This window comes from Nannospalax galili, unplaced genomic scaffold (genome assembly GCF_000622305.1).
Source record: "Nannospalax galili isolate Female #2095 unplaced genomic scaffold, S.galili_v1.0 scaffold261, whole genome shotgun sequence".
NCBI lineage: Eukaryota > Metazoa > Chordata > Mammalia > Rodentia > Spalacidae > Nannospalax > Nannospalax galili.
In genome coordinates, this window is record NW_008345226.1 from 3,192,713 (window position 1) to 3,199,429 (window position 6,717).

A 6,717-nucleotide genomic window follows, 5' to 3' on the forward strand; every position below is an offset into this window, starting at 1 on the left:
AAGGGATGCTAAAAGAAGATTGCTGCCTACAGTTAAGACAGACTTTGGAATTGCCTATGAGTTAGGGAGAGGTAGGCTATGGCATCCCCTTAAGGGAAAGGAAAGCATATTCAGAATTCCCAAGCCCATTGATGAACCACTTCCTCTTACAGGAGTTTATGAAGGAAATAATAGATGGGTAAATATTCTAGGAAGGAAGGTTTCATGGTATTCACTATAGTTTATGGATATGTTAGCTAGATCCAGACCACCTTGGTGCCTTTACTACAAGTCAGAAGCAAAGTATATTTGAATAATTACAGGCAGTATAAGAAACATGGATAGAAAGAATAGGAAAATAAGGATTAGAGAAACAAGCCTTTGAAGTTATATGGAGTTATTATAACTTCACTGACCTAGTCATTGACCTCGGCCACTGAAACCTCAAAATTGAGAAAACGGAACCATAATATTCCCCCAATATTCACAACATCTCTTTGTCACCTCAAACCAAACTGCTTCATAATGAAAAAGAAAATTACTTTATTGTATGCGGCCCTCAAGTTACTCACTTCCATCCCTCAAAAATTGTTGAATTGTATTTCTAAGAAAATGATTAACCATGAAATCAACCTAATGCTTACACAATCTTGTTCTGTAACTTGTATAAAATCTGATGCTCCACTTTAGAAAATTACATTCAGATGACCAACCACCTCTTGTGTTGTGTCTGTTTGTCACTCGCCGAATCCTTGCCCACTCTCCGATTCCCTGTTCCTGTTGGACTGAGTGCTCCAGTCTGGGCTGGTCCGTCGCATGACCCTACTGCACTTGACCACTGTCCTGAGCACACAGCGCAGCTTTGTGCTGCTGATCGCCATGGTGGTCAGTGACTAGTGGTATATCCTGAAAATTGGGGACAGTGTTGATCACAGAAGCATATAGAACACCTAACAGATAGGACCAGAAAAGAAACTCTTCACAGCACATCACAGTAAAAACACTAAATGTATAGAACAAAGAGACAATACTGAAAGCTGCAAAAGAGAAACAACAAGTCACATATAAAGGAAAATCCATTAGGATTACAGCTGACTTTTCAGTGCAAACTATGAAAGCCAGAAGAGCCTGGAACAAAGTATTCCCAGTTTTAAATGACCACAGATGTCAACCTAGATTATTATACCCAGCCAAAATGTCTATTATAGTCAAAGGGGAAAGAAAAATCTTCCATGACATAAATAGCCTGAAGGAATTCATGTCCACAAAACCAGTGTTTCAGAGAGTTCTGTAAGAAACACAAAGAGCTGAAGAAAGGAATGACTATACCCAGGGGTTACAGAAAGAAATTCAATGAAGATATAACTGTAGAAAAGTATAGCTATATGAAGAATGTGAACAGAAATAAAAATGATAGGATTCAATACACATCTTTCATTAATAACTTTAAATATTAATGGACTGAACTGACAGTCAAAAGAGACAGACTAGGTGAATGGATTAAGAAACAAAACTTTCTGTTGTCTGTAAGAAACTCATCTCACTTTCAAGGTCAGGCACTATCTTTAGGTGAAAGGATGGAAAAAAATACACCAAGAGAATGGTACTAAGAAAAAACCAGCCATTGGAATTCTAATATCTTACAAAATAGGCTTTAAATTAAAACTAATCAGAAGAGATAAACAGGGCCACTTCATTCTGATCAAAGGAAAAACTAACCAAGAAGGTATTACAATTACGAACATATATTCACCAATCTCTAGTGCACCCAACTTTATAAAAACAATACTACAGGACATTAAGACCCAGATTAATCCCAACTCATGAATAGTAGGGGACTTCAATACCCCACTGTCTCCATTAGATAGGTCAACAGGGCAGATAGTTAACAGAGAGACATCTGAATTAAACAATACCATATATAAAATGGACCTAACAGACATCAACCGAGTATTACACCCAAGCACCAAAGGATATACTTTCTACTCAGCGCCCCATGGCGCCTTCTCCAAAATCGACCAAATAATGGGGCACAAAACAAACTTCAACAAAATAAAAAGACAGAAATGATTCCATGCATTCTATCAGACCTCAAAGCAACAAAGCTGAAACCTGGAGGAAGCCCTAGTCACCACATGAACACATGGAGATTGAACAACACACTCCTGAATGATGAATGGGTCAAAAGAGAAATTAAGAAAGAAATAAAAGTATTCCTGGAACTAAATGAAAAGGACAATACAACACAACAAAACCTGTGGGACACGCTGAAAGCTGTCCTTAGAGGGAAGTTTATAGCTCTAAGTGCCTAAATCAAAAAATCGGAAAGAACACAAATAAATGACATAAAATTGCAACTCAAGACATTTGAAAAGCAACAACAAATGAAACCCAAACTCAGCAGACAAGAAGAAATAAGAAAAATGAGGGCAGAAATTAATGCAATCGAAACAAAGAAAGCAATACAAAGAATCAATGAATCCAAAAGAGCTGGTTCTTTGAAAAGATAAACAAGATTGACAGGCCACTAGCCCAGTTACCTAAAGAAGGGAAGAGCACCTCCAAATCAACAAAATCAGAGTAGAAAGGGGAAATACCACAACAAGACAGCAGAAAGATACAGAACATTATAGGGGAATACTTTAAAAACCTATATGCTACTAAATTTGAAAACCTAAAAGTAATGGACTGATATCTAAAGGCATGGGAACCACCAAAACTAAACCAAGAAGAGATTAACAGCTTAAACAGACCCATAACACAAAGAGAAATTGAAACAGTAATACAAAAGCTCCCGACTAAAAAAAGCCCAGGACCAGAGGGATTTACAGCAGAATTCTATCAGACATTTAAAGAAGAACTACTACTTAATTTATTCAAAAAGATAGAAATGGAGAGAGAACTTCCAAATTCCTTCTATGAAGCCAGCATCACTCTAATACCAAAACCATCTATGTAAAGATACAACCAAAAAAGAAAACTATAGACCCATATCCTTAATGAACATAGATGCAAAAATTCTCAACAAGATACTTGCAAACCACATACAGACTCACATCAAAAAAATCATCCACCATGATCAAGTAAGCTATATCCCAGAGATGCAGGGATGGTTCAATATATGTAAGTCAATACATGTCATAAATCATGTAAATGGGCTCAAAGACAAGATCCACATGGTCATCTCAATAGATGCAGAGAAGGCCTTTGACAAAATTCAACATGCATTCATGTTCAAAGTCCTAGAGAGAATTGGACTGGAGGGAACATACCTCAACATAACTAAAGCCATATATAACAAACCCACAGCCAACATCATTGTAAATGGAGAAAAACTGGAAGCATTTCCCACTGAAATCAGGAACCAGACAAGGCTGTCCACTATCTCCACTTCTTTTTAACATAGTGCTTGAAACTCTTGAAAGAGCAATAAGACAAGAGCAGGAAATTAAAGGAGTAATAATTGAAAAAGAAGAGATTAAATTATCCCTTTTTGCAGATGATATGATATTATGTCTAAGAGATGCCAAAAATTCCACCAGAAAACTCCTAGAAATTATGAACACGTTCAGTAAAGTGGCAGGTTACAAAATTAACCTACAAAAGTCTGTAGCCTTTCTATATACCAATAACAAGCAGAGAAAGAGCACATGGAAATACTCCCCTTCACAATAGCTGAAAAAAATAAAATAAAAGTTCTCAGAATAAATCTGACCAAAGACATTAAAGACCTCTACAATGAAAAATTTAAATCTTTAAAGAAAGAGATTGAGGAAGACATCAGAAGATGGCTCCCATGCTCATGGATTGGAAGAATTAATATTGTGAAAATGACTATCCTATCAAAAGTCATTTATAGATTCAATGCAATGCCAATAAAAATCCCCATGACATTTTTCACAGATTTGAAAAAAAAATCCTAAGTTTCCTGTGGAAACACAAAAGACCTCAGATAGTAAAGCAACCCTGAGCACTAACAGCAATGCTGATGGGATTACTATATCAATTTTAAGCTGTATTACAGAATATAGTCATAAAAGCAACACAGTACTGGCACAAAAATAGACCCATAAATCAATGGAACAAAATTGATGACCAAAATATGAGTACATTCAATTTCAGCCACCTGATATTTGACAAAGGGCCCAAGAACATTCACTGGAGGAAAGACAGCATGTTCAGCATATGGTGCTGGCAAGCCTGGATCTCCATCAGGAATGAAACTAAACCCCTATCTCTCCCCTTGCACAAAAAGTCAGTTCCAAATGGATCAAAGAACTCAATGTAAAGCCTGAAACTCTGAAACTGTTAGAAGAAAATACTGGAAAAAAACCTACAAGATATAGGTGTAGGAAAGGATTTTCTAAACCGGACATCAATTGCTCAGGAAACAAGGTCAAGAATCAACAAATGTACCTCATTAAACTAAAAAGCTTCTGTACATCAAGGGAGGCAAACAGAGAAGTGAAGAGAAAACCCACAGAACAGGAGAAAATCTTCACCAGGAACACATCTAACAGAGGTTTAACATCCAGAATATCTAACGAACTCAAAAAACAGAGATTCAAGACAAGAAGTAACCCAATTAAAAGATGGGCTAAGAAGCTGAACAGAGAGTTCTCAAAAGAAGAAGTAAAGATGGCTAAGAAGCATCTTAAAAGGTGTTCAACATCACTAATAATTAGGGAAATGCAAATTAAAACCACTTTAAGATTTCAGCATACCCCAGTCAAACTGGCTAATATCAAGAGAAAAAATGACACCAAATGTTGGAAAGGATGTGGGGAAAGGGGAACACTTGTCCACTGGTGGTGGGGCTGCAAACTTGTTCAACCCCTATGGAAAGCAGTGTAGAGAACCTACCATTTGATCCAGTTATACCACTCCTTGGCCTATACCCAAAGAACTCATCCTATTGTGAGACACTTGTATATCCGTGTTTGCTGCCCTTTTCACAATAGCTAAGAGATGGAAGCAACCTAATTGTCCCTCAATTGATGAGTGGATAATGAAAATGTGGTTCATATATACGATGGAGTTTTACTCAGCAGTAAAGAAAGATGAAATCATGAAATTTGTAGGTAAATGGATGGAACTAGAAACTGTTATACTAAGTGAAGTAACACAGACTCAGAAAAAAAATTGACATATGTTCTCTCTCATATGTGGATCCTAGAACCAAACCCTGATAAGTGACTATATATACAGACATAACTACAGGAACCAGGATAATGGAAAGGAGAGAACCTGAAAGAGAACAGTAGGAAACAGGCGTTAATAAGGGAGAGATGGATAAATATTGGGTTATTTTAGGGGAGGAGGGAGGTAGGGTTATACAAGGAACCTAGGGGGTAAAGGGAAAGAAGGTGCTCAAGACAGGGGGGACCATACCGTAGGAGAAGGGTATTATAAAGGGAGAATTGGGGGAAATGGGGGTACCTTAATTGGGGAAAACATGATGAAGAGGTTAGACAATGTGAGAGATTAATAATGCCTAGGTAGTTTTAAAAACCCAAGCAAACCATATTACTCCAACACCCTACTGACAATTTATACATACCAGATCAGGAAATATATGTCTAGGTAAGGTTTATCTGAGAACAATTGTTCTTTGTCCAAGATTTATCTACATGACACACAATAATTAAAAGTACTAGACTGGTGGAACTAACCTTCTTGGATGTTTAACAGATATAGCTTGCAGCCTATACTAATTTGGTCAGAGGGACATAAAAGACAGTTTTTGTTCCTTGCCCTCCTAGGTTGACTAGTTCTAGGGGGTCTATGAGCATCTTCCAAAATGTCCTGTAATTTTGGTGGGTCACTTGTCCTTTTGATCTAGGAGGCTGAGGAGACCCCACCAGATGGACTTGAACCAGTGTCCAGTCTACAAAGAAGAGGGTCAACACAGAGAAAACATTTCCTCCATGCTTCCAAGCAAAGCCAACCATGGTTGAGCAGGACCTTTGACTTATCTTCACATAGGCAGAACTGGTAAAAGAAAGGAGCCAAGGGCTCCTCCCAAGCCCATGTGACCCATGAGGAACAGATCCTAAATGACCTTAAGAGTAAAAATAAATTGGTTTATCTGGGCCAACTGTATGGCCTTAAACACCCAAAAGGAAAGTATAACCAAAGATTAAAAGGGCCAATATAATTTTTAACCATCTATATGTATAGCTAAAGGCTACATAACAAGCCACAAGCCAGATAGGAGATACCTTCTTTTGAGTTGTTGGCTAGTGTGGCTCAAGGGACTCCCAGAGAGCAATCCAGAATAGAACTGTGAAAATGAACAGCAGACCCCAATCTTATCTATAGGAATATTGACAACTGATTGCTGCTAGATGAGGAACAGCTGACCCTCCTAAAACAAAGACCTCTAGATAGGCTGACTAGATTCACCAGATGGACAAGTAGTGGGGAATGGCTGTGGGTGCCAACAACACAGTGGACAGTAGCAGGAATAACAGAGTATAAGGGCTCTAGTGGGGGAGGGAAGCTATGGGAGGGTGACATCTGGGAAGTGGGTATATAGTTGAATAATATGGTTTTGGATGTTCTGTGTGATATATACACACACACAAAGATCAATAAACTTTTTAAATGTATTATATTTGAGGAGGAAGCATAAAAATTTATGTCATGTTAATTAGTAGAGGTGATGAACATTACCACTTAAATATACCCGATGACTTTATAGACATACACAGGTGCCAAGGATCCGAGTGCAACCAA

The 6,717-nt window shown here is 37.8% G+C and overlaps 1 protein-coding gene across 1 annotated transcript in view; it reads right to left on the bottom strand.

Annotated features, from left to right (window-relative positions):
* The window catches only part of LOC103740750 (MORC family CW-type zinc finger protein 1), a 129,653-nt gene that overhangs the window by 84,453 nt on the left and 38,483 nt on the right, over positions 1–6,717 (bottom strand). The window lies entirely within an intron of this gene.